Raw genomic sequence first — 16230 nt, forward strand, 5'->3', positions numbered from 1 at the left:
AGGCACATGAAAAAATGCTCAATATCACTAATTATCAGAGAAATGCAAATCAAAACTATAATGAGGTATCACCTCACATCAGTCAGAATGGCCATCATTCAAAAGTCTACAAACAATAAGTGGTGGAGAGGCTGCGGAGGAAAAGGACCCCTCTTACACTGTTGGTGGGAATGTAGTTTGGTGCAGCCATTAAGAAAAACAGTATGGAGAGTCCTCAAAAGACTAAAAATAGACTTACTATATCATCTAACAGTCCCACTCTGGGGCATATATCCAGAGGAAATCTTAATTGAAAAAGATACATGTACCCCAATGTTCACAGCAGCACTATTTACAATAGCCAAAGACATGGAAAGAACCTAAATGTCCATCGTCAGATGACTGGGTAAAGAAGCTGTTGTATATTTATACAATGGAATACTACTCAGCCATAAAAAAGAATAAAATAATGCTATTTGCAGCAACAAGGATGGACCTTGGAGAATGTCATTTTAAGTGAAGTAATCCAGAAAGAGAAAGAAAAATACCATATGATATCACTTGCAGTGGAATCTAAAGAAAAAAAAAAAAGACAAACTTATTTACAAAACAGACTCACAGACATAGAAAACAAACATGGTTATGGGGTTGGGTGGGGAAGAGAGTGGGAAAAGATAAATTGGGAGTCCAAGGTTTTCAGATACTAACTAATATATATACATAAAATAGATAAGCAAGTTTATACTGTATAGCACAGGGAACTATATTCAATATCTTGTAGTAACTTATGGTGAAAAACAACGTGAAAACGTATATATATATGTTCCTATATCACTGAAGCAGAGTGCTGTACACCAGAAACTGACACAACATTGTAAACTGACTGTACTTCAATAAAAAAAAAAATATATATATATATATACAGAGAGAGAGAGAGAGAAAGAGAGTCAATAGCTTTAAGTCAATAGCATTAGTCATCAAAGGCATACTTTGCTTTACTGCACTTCACAGATACTGCATTTTTGAAGATCTGTGCTGTCAGATGATGATTAGCAATTTTTAGCACTAAAGTATTTTAAATATGAAGTGTGTACATTGCTGTTTTTTAAAAAGCATAATGCTATTGCACACCTAATAGACTATATAGTATCGTATAAGCATAACTTTTATGTGCACTGGGGAAAAACTCATATAACTTGCTTTATTGCTATATTTGCTTTATTTCAGAGGTCTGAATCAAATTCCCTGTATTTCCTAGGTATGCCACTATGAAATGTGAAATTAAGACCATAGTGAAATATTACTACTTATTAGAATTGCTAACACAATATTATAAATAGTGGTAATGCTAAAAGATTGAGAGAATGCAGAGACACTGGGTCACTCATACATTACTAGTAGAAATTATTTGGCAGTTTCTTTAAAAATTGTTTAGTTTCTGTTTACAAGACAGTGATCTTTGGCCAAGGAACTCTATGTGCAATTCTGCCTGAGGCAAGACCCCAAACAATGAGCCTGGCTGGCTTGGATGCCTTCTTTGCTGTATTTGCCCAGGCAGGGAGATGAATTCCTAGGTCCACTGACTGCTGAGCACAACTCCACCCCACCCCCAAGGAAACCTGGCCAGAGCACCCGGGAAACAGCCCTGCAGCCCTTGAAAAGTGCCAAGTCAGTGACTCTGCGCATCTGCAGAGCCCAGCTTGTGACCCTGTCTGACCGAGGAATTTGGTGCGCAGTTTTGCCTGATTCAGCTTCTTGGCCAGCAAGCCATACCAGCTGAGAAGGCTGTTTTACAGCCCCCAGGCTGCAAAGCAAATTCAAAGCCTGGCCTAGGACTAAATCCAGCTTCCAGGCCTGCTCAACCAGGAAAACTAACCAGAACATCACGAAGCTGCGTAACTCAACCTACAGCCCTGCTTACAATGGCAAAGAAACAGAAAACTGAGCCAACATGACACCATCAAGGGAAAGTAGTAACGCTTCAATAACTGATCCTAAAGAAATGGAGATCTCTGAACTGTGTGCAAAGATTTCAGAATAATACTCTCAAAGGGTTTAGTGAATTTCTTTACAGACAATTAAACAGAATTAGTAAAACAATGCATAAACAAGACAAGAAGTTCAACCAAGAAATAAAATCCATTAACAGCAAACAAACAGAAATCCTACAGTTGACAAATACAATGACTAGCCTGAAGAATTCAGTGGAAAGCTTTAACATCAGACTTGGTCAAGCAGAAGAAATAATCAGTGAACTACAAGGTAAAGCATTTGAAATTATCCAGTTAGAGGAGAAAAAAATGAAAAAGAGTGAAAATAGCCTATGAGAGCCACAAGACACCATCAAAAGAGTAATACTTGCATTATGAGAATCCCAGAAGAAGAAAAGATAAAGGGACAGAAAGTATTTTTAAAGCAATGATGGTTGAAAACTGTCCAAATCTGGGAAGAGAAATGGACATCCAGAGTCATGAGGCCCAAGGGACCCCAAATAGATTATACCCAACAAGGGCTACAGAGACACATTATAATTACATTGTCAAATGTCAGACAAGAAAGAATTTTAAAAGCAGCAGGAGAATAACACATTATACACAAGGGACAACCCCCACCATAGACCACAGGCAGATTTCTCAACAGAAACTTCTTAGGCCTGGAGAGAATGGAGTGATATATTCAAAATATTGAAAGAAAAAAGCTGCCAATTAAGAATATTATACTTGCCAAAGCTATCTTTCAGAAATGAATGAATGAAAGATCAAGACTTTCCTATACAAACAGAAACTGAAGGAGTTCATCACTACTAGACCTGCCTTAAAAGAAATCCTACAGGGAGTTCTTCAAGCAGAAATGAAAGGATGCTAATTAATATGATAAAGACATGAATGTAAGTGTAAAACTAACTGATAATAGTAAATATACAAAGTCAGATTCTCTAATATTGTAATGGTGGTACATAATTCACTTACAATTCTAAAAACTGAAAAATAAACATTAAAAAATAACAATAACTACAGTAATATATTAGATGCACAATATAAAATATATATAAATTGAAACATCCATAACTTAAAATGTAAGGGGAGAGAAGTAAAAATTTAGTTTATGTATGCTATCAAAATTAAGTTATCAGCTTAAAATAGGATGTTAAAGACATAAGAAATATTACATAAACCTTATGGTAACCAGAAAAAAAAAACCTGTAGTAGTTACACAAAAGATTATGATAAAGGAGTCAAAAAATCCACTAAAAAAGTCATCAAATCACAAAGAAGACAGAAAAATAAAAAATGAAGAACAAAATGAGAACACAATTAACCAAATGACAATAAGTAAGTCTTTACCTATTAATAAATAGCGAATGGATTAAATTCTCCACTCAGAAGACACAGAAGAGCTGAATGGATTAAAGGAAAAAAAAAAAGGCTCCAAAAGCTGACTACAAAAGATTCACTTTAGTTTTAAAGACACATAAACTGAGAGTGAAGAAATGGGTAAAGATATTTCAAGCAAATGGTAACCAAAAGAAAGCAGGGGTAGCTGTATTTGTATCAGACAAAATAGACGTTAAGCTAAAAATAGTCAAAAGAGACAAAGGATATTATATGATGATAATGGGGTCAGTCCATCAAGAAGATATAATAATTGTAAATATTTATGCAACCCAATATCAGAGCATTTATATATATTTATTTATTTATACATAATTTTTAAAATACTAACAAAACAGGAAAAATAAATGAATATAATAACAGTTGGGGACTTTAATACCCACTCTCAACAACGGATAGATCATCCAGAAAATCAATAAGAAGCTATATTTAAACAACACTATAGACCAAATTAACCTAATAGACATATACAAATATTCCGTCCAAGAATAGCAGAATACTCATTCTTCTCAAGGGCACACAGAACATTTTCTAGGCTAGAATATACATTAGGCCACAAAGCAAGTCTCAGCAAATTTAGGAAGATGAAATCACACCAGTTATGTTTCCTGGCCACAATCATATGAAACTATAAATCAGTATCAGGAGGAAATCTTGATAATTGGCAAATATAATTGGAAATTAAACAACACCCCCCGCAAACAACCAATGTTTAGAGAAGGAACTAAAAAGAAAATTTAAAAGTATCTTGTGAAAGTGAAAATGGAAATACAATATACCAAAACCTATGGGATGGAACAAAAACAGTCCTAAAAGCAAAGTTTATAGCATTATATCAAGAAAAAAGAAAGACCTCAAATAAACTACCTAATTTTACATCTCAAGGAACTAGAAAATGCAGAACAAAATAAGCCCAAAGTTAGCAGAAGTAAGGAAATAATCAAGGTTAGAGGAGATATAAATAAATAGAAAACAGAATGACAAAACGAAGAGTTAGTTCTTCGAAAAAATACATAAAAGTGACAAACCTTTAACCTGACTAACCAGGAAAGGGAGAGACAGAGACAGAGAGAGAAAGAGAGGAGCGGGTGGGATAGAGGGAGGGAGGGAAAGAGAGACAGAGAGAGCAAGAGAGAGAGAGACAGAGAGAGAGAGCTGGCTGAGAAGCTAAACAAATAAAATTATAAATGAAAGAGGAGATATTCCAACTGGAACCACAGAAATACAAAAGATCATAAGAAACTACTACAAACAATTATATGACAGCAAACTGGACAACTAAGAAGAAATGGATAAATTCCTAGAAACGTACACCCTACCAAGCCTGAATCATGAAGCCCAACTTCTCTAAGGCTGAATCAGTAATCAAAAGGGAAGTCTCAACGAAGAAAAGTCCAGAATGGAGTCACAGGTGAAATTCACTGAACGTTTATAAAAGAATTAAGGTCAATTTTTTTCAAATTCTTCAAAAATACTGAAGGGGTGGGGAATACTCCTAAACACATTTTATAAGACCAGCATTACTGTGGTAACAAAGCCAAATAAGGCCACTACAAAAAAGTAAAACTACACAACAATATCCCTGATGAGTAAAGATGCAAAAATTCTCAGCAAATTACTAGCAAACCAAATTCAACAGCACGTTAAAAGGATCATACCCCATGATGCATCCTGGGGATGCAAGAGTAGCTCAACATACACAAATCAATAAATGTGATTCATCACACTAATAAAAGATAAAAATCATACGATCATCTCAATAGATGCAGAAAAAAATCTGAAAATTCAACATCCATTCATGATAAAGATTCTCAATAAACTGGGAATAGAAGTAGTTCGACCTAATAAAGGCCATATATGACAAGGCCACAGCTAACATCATACTCGATGGTGAGAGGTTGAAAGCTTTTCCTTTAGTGTCAATACCAGGCTAAGGGTACCAACTCTTATCATTCACTATTCAACATAGCACTGGAAGCTTCAGCCAGAGTAGTCAGGAAACAAAAACAAATAAAAGGCATCAGACTCGGAAAGGAAGAAGTAAAGCTGGCTTTGTTTGCAGATGACATGATTTTATATATAGAAAACCCTAAAGACTCCACCAAAAAGTATTAGCAGTAATAAATAATTTCATCAGGGGAGTGCTAATGCTAACCCCCAATATATCACCTCATACTTGTCAACATGGCTACTGTCAAAAACACAAGCAATAATGAGTACTCTTAGGGATGGGGAGAAAAGGAAAGAAAACTTTGTACACTTTTGGAGTGAACGTAAATTGGTACAGACAATATAGAAAATAGCATGAAGGTTCCTCAAAAAATTAAAAATACAAGTGCCACATGACACAGCAATTCAACTTCCGGGTATACATCCAAAAGAAATCAAATCACTCTCCTGAGGAGTTATCTGTATCCCCATGTTCACTGCAGCATCTACAATAGTCAAGACATGGAAAAACCTTAAATGGGTGAATGATGGATAAAGGAAATGTGATATACACACACACAGGGAAATTATTCAATCATTAAAAAAAAAGAAGGAATCTTGCCAGCTGTGACAACATGGATTGACTTTGAGGGCATTATGCTAAGTCAGATAGAGAAAGACAAATACTGTATGATATTACTTATATGTGGGATCTAAAAAAAACCAAATTCATAGAAATAGAGAACCAACTGGTGTTTGCCAGAGGTGGGAGGTGTGTGTGTCTACATGTGTGTCAGTGTGTGGAGTGGGGCAGGGGGAACTGGTTGAATGTGGTCAAAATGTACAAACTTCCACTTACAAGATAAATAAGTTCTAGTTAACAATACTGTACTGAATATCTGAAAGTTGCTAAGAGAGTAGATCTTACAAGTTCTCATCAAAAGAAAAAAAATTGTAACTGTAGGTGATAGATGTTAACTAAACTTATTGTAGTAATCACTTAGCAATATATACATATACCAAATCATGATGTTGTATACAATGTAATAATATATCAGTTATATCTCAAAAAGTTGGAGGTGGGAAGCCAAACATATACCATATTCCCCAATAGTCATGACACGGGCATTTATCCTAGAGAAATGAAAACTTATGTGGGCATAAAAACCCACACATGATTTTTCACAGCATCTTTTCTTTTCTTTTCTCTTTTCTTTTTCGTTTCCTTTCCTCCTCTCCTCTTTTTTCTTTCTTTCCTTTTCTTTTCTTCTTTCCTCATTTACTTTATTAAAGTACAGTCAGTTACAAGGTGTCAATTTCTGGTGTACAGCACAATGTCCCAGTCATGCATATACATACATATATTCATTTTCATATTCTTTTCATTAAAGGTTATTACAAGATATTGAATATAGAAAATTTTTAAATCTATTTTTATATATAGTGGCTAACATTCGAAAATCTCAAACTCCCAAATTTATTCCTTCCTTCTCCTTTCACCCCAGTAACTGTAAGATTGTTTACTATGTCTGTGAGTCTGTTTCTGTTTTGTAGATGAGTTCACTAGTGCCCTCTCTTTTTCTTAGATTCCACATATGAGTGATATCATATGGTATTTTTCTTTCTCTTTCTGGCTTACTTCACTTAGAACGATGATCTCTAGGCCCATCCATGTTGATGCAAATGGCATTATCTTATTCCTTTTTATGGCCGAGTAGTATTCCATCATAGAAATATACCACTTCTTTATCCAGTCATCTGTCAATGGACATGCGACTGACAAAGGTTTAATTTCCAGAATATATAAACAGCTCATACAACTTAGTAACAAAAAAACAACCAAATCTAAAAATGGGCAGAAGAGCTAAATAAGCAGTTCTCCAGTGAAGACATACAAATGACCAATAGTCACATGAAAAAATGCTCAATATCACTAATTGTGAGAGAAATGCAAATCAAAACTACAATGAGGTGTCACCTCACACCAGTCAGAATGGCCGTCATTCACAAGTCCACAAACGAAAAATGCTAGACAGGGTGTGGAGATAAGGGAACCCTCCTACACTGTTGGTAGGAATGCAGTTTGGTGCAGCCATTATGGAAAACAGTATGCAGACTCCTCAAAAAACTAAAAACAGACTTAGCATACAATCCAGCAATCCCACCCCTGGGCATATATCCAGAGGGAACTCTAATTTGAAAAGATACATGCACCCCAATGTTCATAACAGCACTATATACAATAGCCAGGACACGGAACCAACCTAAATGTCCACTGACAGATGACTGGATAAAGCTGTTGTATATTTAGATAAGGGAATACTACTCAGTTATAGCAGCTTTATTCATGCAGTCAAAAACTAGAAACAACCAAAATGCTGCTCAATGGGTGAATGAGTATACAAACTGTGGTACATACATCCATACCATGGAATACTAAAAAGAAACAAACCACTGATATACACAACAACTTAGATGGATTACCAAGGGCAATATGATGAGTGAAAAAAAAAAAAATCTCAAAAGGTCACGTACTGTATGATTCCATTTCTATAATATTCTTGAAATGATAAAAGTATAGACATGAAAAACAGATTAGTGGTTTTGAGGGATTAAGGACTATGGAGTGGGGGCTGGGGGGAGGTGGATAAGCACAAAAGAGACCTTTGCAGTGATCTATATTAATCTGTGACTTGATTGTGACAGTAGTTCAGGAACCTACACAGGTGATAAATGACACAGAATTATATACAGACAGTATTAATGTCAAATCTCTTATTTTGAATTTGCACAATAACTACATAAGATATAACCACTGGAGAAACTGGTTGAAGGATATATGTGATTTCTCTGTACTATTTTTGTAATTTCCTGTGTATCTGTAATTATCTAAAAATACAAATGGAAAGAAAAAGACAACGATAATTCAAATCAAACTATTTTGATATTACCGTTTTGTTCTTGTTCAAAAAACTTAGAAAATAAAAAGAAAACATCTTTTTATTTTGGGTATCAGTGGTTCCTCAGTTTTTGAGAATAAGTTGAATGTAAAACAAAACAGCTAAAAGGTACTCAAACCTGAGACTTTCAAAAGGATAAAACCCATATTTCTGCATAAAGGCGTACATCTCAAGAATATCAATTTAAAAAACCCAACGACAAATATTTTTATATTGAACTCATTGCCATTAATAACATGAGTGTAATTTGGATTTTGTGTTGGATTAAGTCAATTATTGAGGCTATTTATGAACAAGAGTGAAACCCAACAACATAAGTATAAAGAAATTCTTATTTCTATAGATAGTCACAGAAAGCAAACTTTACTAGGAAACTTCAAGTATTTTCAAGTAACTATTCTTAAATATATAAGGATCACACATAGCTATTTACTTTCATAAAGTTGTTAAAAGATAAAGCCTGCCATATATATTCTATACAGAATGACAACTCCCAGAAGCTAAAATTTTTGTTTCTTAAATTTGGTTTTTAATAAATCTCTACTTATATTAGTATATTTTGCTAATACCAAAGAATCTGGGATTCAGAGCTGAGGGAACAGAGTCCTAAATTGTCCATCAATTACGAAGTGACACCTACTGAGGCTCTGTGAGGCTCTGGTTTCCTCATCCGCCAAGTGGACACACCAATTACACTGTACTGTTGTGATGCTTAAATGATAATAATGACTATTAGATTAATATTGTCAAGTGGTATATAAATATAAGTAGTTAAAATCAATAATAACATACACTTAGCCAGTAATATTATGTTAATTCTTAAATCTTGGTAAAAGATCTGTAAAGCAATTTTTTTCCTCCAAGTTATTCTGTAAATTCAACATCATATTTCACTAATGTTAAGACACACATTTTTTCACTTAACATATCTGAAATTGATAGATAGGAATCTTACAATCACTTCCAGTTAAATAGCAGTCATAACATATTTGTCATTAGATGCACCAAAATGTGAAGGATACGTATCAGTGTCTTAAAAGAAAATCCTGAATAATGGACATTCATTTATGAAATGATGCATCATCGATGCTCCTGATAACAGAAAACAATATTATGTAGAAAAACATGGACACTGAGACTCTGGAGTTGAAGGTGAATTAGAAAAGATAGACTCTGAATATAAGCATCTCAGCTAATTAATTTGTATGTGTGTGTGTGTATATATATATATATATATATATATATATATATACACACATATATATACACACACACTTTTTTTTAACAAGTAACAAATTATCACTTATTGTTCCAATACTGAAATGCTTATATTTCTTTAATGGGTGTACAAGGTTGGTACGATTTTTTTTTAAAAGGGCTTTCCCTAAGTACAAAAAATTCCAAGTGATGAAAAGCTGTGTCATAGTTAAAACAGCATTTTTTTTCTTTCTTAGTAGCACGTAAAACAATTGCATATTTTTTAAAAATGTATCTCAGCTTCAATGAAGCATCTTCCTGCCCAAAACGTTGAATCACTTTTTAAAGCTATTCTCGTTCTTTCTTCTAATGTTTTCCATTAGTATTTGACTTTTTAAAAATGAATCAATAAAAGTACAAGAATCAAGCCTAAGAACCAAATCTTTGATACTAAGTAATGACAAAAAAGCATATGCAACTTGATAGACACGGAATATTAAACTAAAGCTGTGCTGAGGCTGATCTGGACTTTGATTTAATCAGATCTTTCAATGATACTAGTTTGGTAACTGATGTTTCAATATAGAGTATGATTTCTGGCTTATTCTATTCAATATTTATTGTAGAGTGCTAACTCTCTGCCAGGTACTAAATAAGGCACTAGAGAATGGAGAATAAAGGCAGATATTATTTATCCCTGCTTTCCTGATGTTTCGTATCTGAAATGGAAGACTGACAAATTATAAATTGTAATAAATACTATTAAGAAACAACTGGGAAATAGAAATAGAAATGAATAGTAGGGGGAGCATTCAACTTCAGATAATGACAACGGTAACAATGAGCACTTACATAGTGTTTACTCTATAGCACATGCTTTACATACTCTAACCTTCAAAACAACAGTATAAAATAGATGCTACTATTGTCCCTACTTTACAGGCAGGGAAAATGAGGCTTAACATATCTGAAATTGACAGATTGTCTTATAATCACTTACGTCAGGGGGCAGTCGTAACACGTTTGTCATTGCACGTGTATGTGCAACAAAATGTGAACAACGGGTTATCAGCGTCTTGGAAGGAAACACTGAAGGTAACAATGGCCCGCAAGTAAGCAGGGACCTGGGATGGAACCCCAGACAGCCTGGCTCCAGAGCGCATCCTCTCAACCACTACAGTATTAGGGAGAGACTTTCTGTGAAGGTGTCACTCAAGTTGACACCTGAATATGTTCTGAAGGTGAGAGGTTGGTGAGGGAAAGCCTGTATAAAGCTCTGAAGTGGGAAAGGGTCCTTCAGTTCTAGGATATGAAAGAAGGCCAGCATTGCTGGAATATAGTTAATGAGAGAAAGAATACTGGGGAGACAGGGCAACAGAAGGCTAGCCCTGTAGGCCACAAGGAGCTGGAATTTTATTCTAAGTGAAACTGGAATTATGGAAGACTGAACTGGACATGATCTGATTTATTTTTTTAAATAATTTTTCTGGCTGACGTATGAAAAATGAATTAAAAGAAGGTAAGATAGAATCCAAGTCATTCACTTATTCAACATATATTAGAAAGTTTACAAAGCAGCTATTATTGTAGTAAGCACCACTCCAGACACTGGGCATACAGTCAAAAACAAAAGAGACGAGGTCCTCCCCTCTGAGTGTACTTTAGAATGGTGACCAGACACACAAACCACCCCTTCTCCTACATCCACAATTTCTCCCACTCTCCTGAGCATTTTCAGTTAGCATACAAATTTTAGTATCTCTCATCTTTAAACAAATATCAAACAAACAAAAATCTATCCTTTGATCTTTTATTCTCCTCTAGCTACCATCCTATGTTTCTACTTTCAGAAAAACTTTTTTAAAGAACTGTCTGCAGTAACTTCACCTCTAGTTATCATTTCAACCCAATACAATCAAGTTCCTCTCTTTCACTATATTAAAATTGCTGGTCACTGGAATGAAAACTTTTTAAATTTGTGTGGAAACACAAAAGACCCCTAACAGCCAAAACCCTCTTGAGAAGGAAGAACAAAGCTGGCGGTATCACACTTCCTGACTTCACACCATACTACCAAACTACAGTCATCAAAACAGTACGATACTGAAAAATTGTGCTCTACACTGGAATTTGACACAACATTGTAAAATGATTATAAACCAATAAAAAATGTTAAAAAAATAAAACAGTACAATACTGGCACACAAAAACAGACATACAGAACAATAGAGCAGGATAGAAAGCCCAAAAATAAACCCACGCACTCATGGTCAATTAATCTACAAGCAAGGAGGCAAGAATATACAATGGAGAAAAGACAGTCTTTTCCCAGTGGTGCTGGGAAAACTGGACGGCTATCTGCAGAAGAATTAAAGTAGAACATTCCCTACCATCGGATACAAAAATAACTCAAAATGGACTAAAGACTTAAATGTAAGACCAGATACTATAAAACTCCCAGAGGAAAACACAGGCAGAACACTCTTTGACATAAATCTCAGCAATACTTTTTTGGATCCATCCCCTAGAGTAATGGAAACAAAAGCAAAAATAAACAAGTGGGACTTAATTAAACTTAAAAGCTTTTACACAACAAAGGAAACCATAAACAAAATGAAAGACAACCTATATAGAATGAGAGAAAATATTTGCAAACGACGTGACAAAAGCTTAATTTCCAAAATACACCAACAGCTTATACAGCTCAGTATCAAATGACCCAATCAAAAAATGGCAGAAAACCTAAAAAGTCATTTTTCCAAAGGAAACATACAGATGGCCAACAGGCACATGAAAGGATGCTCAGCATTACTAATTAATAGAGAAATCCAAATCAAAACTACAATAAGGCATTACCTCACACTGGTCAGAATGGCTATCATCAAAAAGTCTACTAATAATAAACGCCGGAGAGGGTGTAGAGAAAAGGGGACCCTCCTGCACTGTTGGTGGGAATGTAAACTGGTGCAGCCACTATAAAGAATAGTAAGGAGATTCATTTAAAAAACTAAACACAGAGTTACCATATGATCCTGCAAGCCAACTCCTGGGCATATATCTGGAAAAGGCAAAAACTCTAATTTGAAAAGATACATGCACCCGAGTGTTCACAGCAGCACTATTTACAACAGCCAAGACATGGAAGCAACCTAAATGTCTATCAAGTTTGGATGGGTAAAGAAAATGTGATATATATACACAAGGAACTATTACTCAGCCATAAAAAATAAACAAATAATGCCATTTGCAGCAACATGGATGGACCTAGAGACTATCTTACTAAGTGAAGTCAGACAGAGGAGGATGAATACTATATGATATCACTTTTATCTGGAATCTAAAACAATGATACAAATAAACTTATTCACAAAACAAAAACAGACTCACAGACATAGAAAACAAACTGATGGTTACCAAAGGGGAAAGGGGGTGGGGAGGGATAAATTGAGAATCTAGGATTAACAAATACAAACTACTATATATAAAACAGATAAACAACAAGGACTACTGTACTGCACAGGGAACTATATGCAATATCTTGTAATAACCTATAATGGAAAACAATCTGAAGAAGTATATATATATGTATGTATAACTGAATCACTTTGCTGTACACCTGAAACATTAAAAATAACTGTAAATCAATATAAATAAATAATAAAAATAAATACAAGTAAATAAAATGGCTCATGTCAATGTCACCACACTATGATCTTGCAGTCAAATGCTAACTTCTCTCTCTGTCTTACTTACCTCTCAGAAGTATTCACATTGTTAATTAGTTCCCCCTTCTTTTTTATGCCACAACACTTTTTAGGCTTCCTATCTCCTCCTCAGTCTGATCAGGGAAGCTTTAGCACTGTGATTAAGGGCGTGGACTTCTAGACTCGAGTCTGAAGACAGGCTGGTTCAGAAGTGCTTACCGTGCTTATGGTGGAGGACAAACACAGGAAGAGAATGTTTCCCTTTCTTGGGCAAGATAGAAAACTTGATGGAGGTTTAGACTAGAGACTGGAGATGGAGAGAAAAGGATGGATTTTAGCTCTATTTTAGAAGTAGAACCAATAGAATTGGGGACAGATCAGATACAGAAATCCATAAAGGAATCGGATAAAGGAAAAGGGGAAATCAAGATTTCTTCCTTCAGTAACTGGAAGAATTACGGAGATACTTATTGAAGTCTTAGAAAGAAAGTTTTGCAATAGAATAAAAAGCTAATTGAACATTACCTAGAAAAAAAAATCACTGAATCTTAAGAGATGATCTCATCTGATGCTTTTCCATTGAAATTGAGACCTGGGAGAGGTTATGTGAGTTACCCAAAGTCACATAGATAATTGGTGGAAGCACTGAAAACAGAACAAGAGTCTCTCAGAATCCTGCTAAGAAGCCACAGATCAGGATTCAGCAAGAGGACTATTACTCACAAGCCTGCTGAGTCTTCATCACTTCAGTCCTTTCCCCCCTAACCAATGCAGTAAAAAATACCGTAATAAAGCTTGGGGGTTTATTCAATATATTTAAGCAAGTTAGTAACTGTACACTTTACATTTCCTCAAGAAAAAAGTAAGGAAAGTAAAGGTAGACAGAATATAAATATCAGTGTTAGCTTACGAAAAGAATTAAATCTAGTGTAAAAGTTCATCAAAAACATATGCGAAGTCTATTATCTGTAAAAGGCAAGGTACACATGAATTTCCCCCTCAAGCAGTTTACCTTCTAATTTGCAAGATAACACACATATAAACATTTCAGGCCAATAGGAGAGATGTCATAAGGCAGTACTAGAATAATTGCCAAATGTATATATTTTTAAGTACTCTGAGGTAGATATTTAGAAAAGGTAAGGTTTGAGCTAAGCCTTTAATGAAGACAAGAATTTATAAAGTAGATAAAGAAGTGGATTAAATTGAACAAACCTATAATGCCCACTAGGGTACCAGGCTCAGGGCTGGGGGGTTGGGAGTGGGATGAGTGAGCTTTTTACGTGTGTTCCGCAGAGACATCCTCTTTGGAATGACATTTAAGCTGAGATCTGAATGATACAGAGGAACAAGGAATGTGATGGTGGGAGAAGAGAATATTTGGAGTAGCAAGAATAAGCACAAATAATCACGGCATTACCTGCCTGTATTAGGCTCTACAGACTGAACACACAGAGCTTAGGTGAACGGCAAAAGAGTGGACCATGAATTCCTAAACCTGAATTTAAATAATTTCAAATACTCTTTCTGATCTCAGTTTCAGATAACAAATATAAAATTGTTTTAGAAACAGAAAAGTAACATACCAAAATTGTAAAAGTCAGTTCCAGAAGACAAGAATGGAAAAGTTTTAATATGATTCTTAGATGCATAAAGTTAAAGGTGGAGAAATGAGTTGTAATCATTGCTGATCTGTAATCAGTAGATAATTTATACTTTACATAGCTTCACATTTTCTTCTATCAGAGTTTTTGGTACATATTCTGTCGTCTGTGCCAGATTGTAAGCTCTGCAGATGGTAAGCTGATACAGTACCTGACACAGGATTTTAGTATTAGCTACACTGATATATCAAGACAGTAATTCATTTTACAGCCATTTAAGGATTTGTGTTTGTATGTGTTCAAGATCCCAACGACTTGCAAATGATTGGAGGAAGTTCATGATATCTCGAAAAGTTAAAAGAAACAAATATAGATGAAAACAGAAGAGAACCCATCTTAAAGATGGAAATAATCCGCAGAGAACTGTGTTATTATTACTGGTGGCCTTTAGCTAACATTCCCTGGCAGCCAAAGAGGGGAATCGGCTGAATCCCAGGGTGGCATTTAATCTACCACACGATGAGGCACTTACATTCATGGTCAGAGATCAACTTTTCCCTGGACCAAAACCCGCAAAGATCTCTGATCCGGAGCAAGTAACTAACAGAGACACAGAGTAACTATGGAGGGCTCCCTAAATTATTTGGTTCTGTTGCTTTCAAAGCAAGGACCTCTTTTAACAATGGAACCACCGGTGCGTCAACAACAGGATCCTGTTCTCTCCCTAAGGCTCTGGCCCAGGCTTGGCAATAGCAAAAACAGCACCTAGGTCACATTATGGCCTCAACACAGTGTCAGCGTTAGATCAGATGCTCCTTAGCAGCCCTGGTTTGAGGCAGAACCGACGCCCCGCACTGGGGGCAGAGCAGCGGCTCGGCCCCAGTCTTCCCAGGCGGGTTTCAGGGCGGGCAGCTACGGGTAGCAATTATCTAGGTGAGCCGCGGGGCTTCTGCCTAAGGGGCTGGGGGAGGAAAGCAACTCAGAGTCGCCGGAAACACAACTCCTGGGGGCACCATGCAGAGCCCCTCCAGCCACAGAAACCTCTCCCGCCGAGGAAAACTCAGGAGCGGCAGAGGCAGCTGAAGCCAAGAGAATCCTGTCCTTGTGGATAACAGGGGCCGATGCTGGTCCCCAGGAACAAGGCGCTGCCATCCCACTCCTCAGAGCCCAGAGATCACCCACCTGCAACTGCAGTCTCCGAAGTCTCCACCCCAGTCTCTCTGCCTCCAGAGGCCTGACTGCGATTGGCCTGCACCTCTGTCCCGTCAGCTCTCCTCCAAGTGTGAGTGGCGTAACCATCCCATACGCTGCGGGCCTTTTGTCCCTCCCTCCGCTCCCCGCCGAAGCCACGCCCCACGTGACGGTCACGCGCTGCCGCAGAGCGCAGAGGAGGAGCGCCCTCTCGGCTCCCAGGGGAGGAGGCGGCGGAGTCGGGGGCGGGGACGTGAGGGCTCTCGCTGACGAC

The 16230-nt window shown here is 36.4% G+C and overlaps 1 protein-coding gene across 1 annotated transcript in view; it reads right to left on the reverse strand.

Annotated features, from left to right (window-relative positions):
- Positions 1-16102, reverse strand: part of KBTBD3 (kelch repeat and BTB domain containing 3) — a 41064-nt gene extending 24962 nt beyond the window's left edge. Inside the window, exon 1 of the mRNA XM_010987550.3 lies at positions 15948-16102. The gene's annotated coding sequence lies outside the window, so the exon portion shown is untranslated. The remainder of the gene's footprint in view (positions 1-15947) is intronic.
- Positions 16103-16230: the final 128 nt, after the last annotated feature.

This window comes from Camelus dromedarius, chromosome 12 (genome assembly GCF_036321535.1).
Source record: "Camelus dromedarius isolate mCamDro1 chromosome 12, mCamDro1.pat, whole genome shotgun sequence".
Lineage (NCBI taxonomy): Eukaryota > Metazoa > Chordata > Mammalia > Artiodactyla > Camelidae > Camelus > Camelus dromedarius.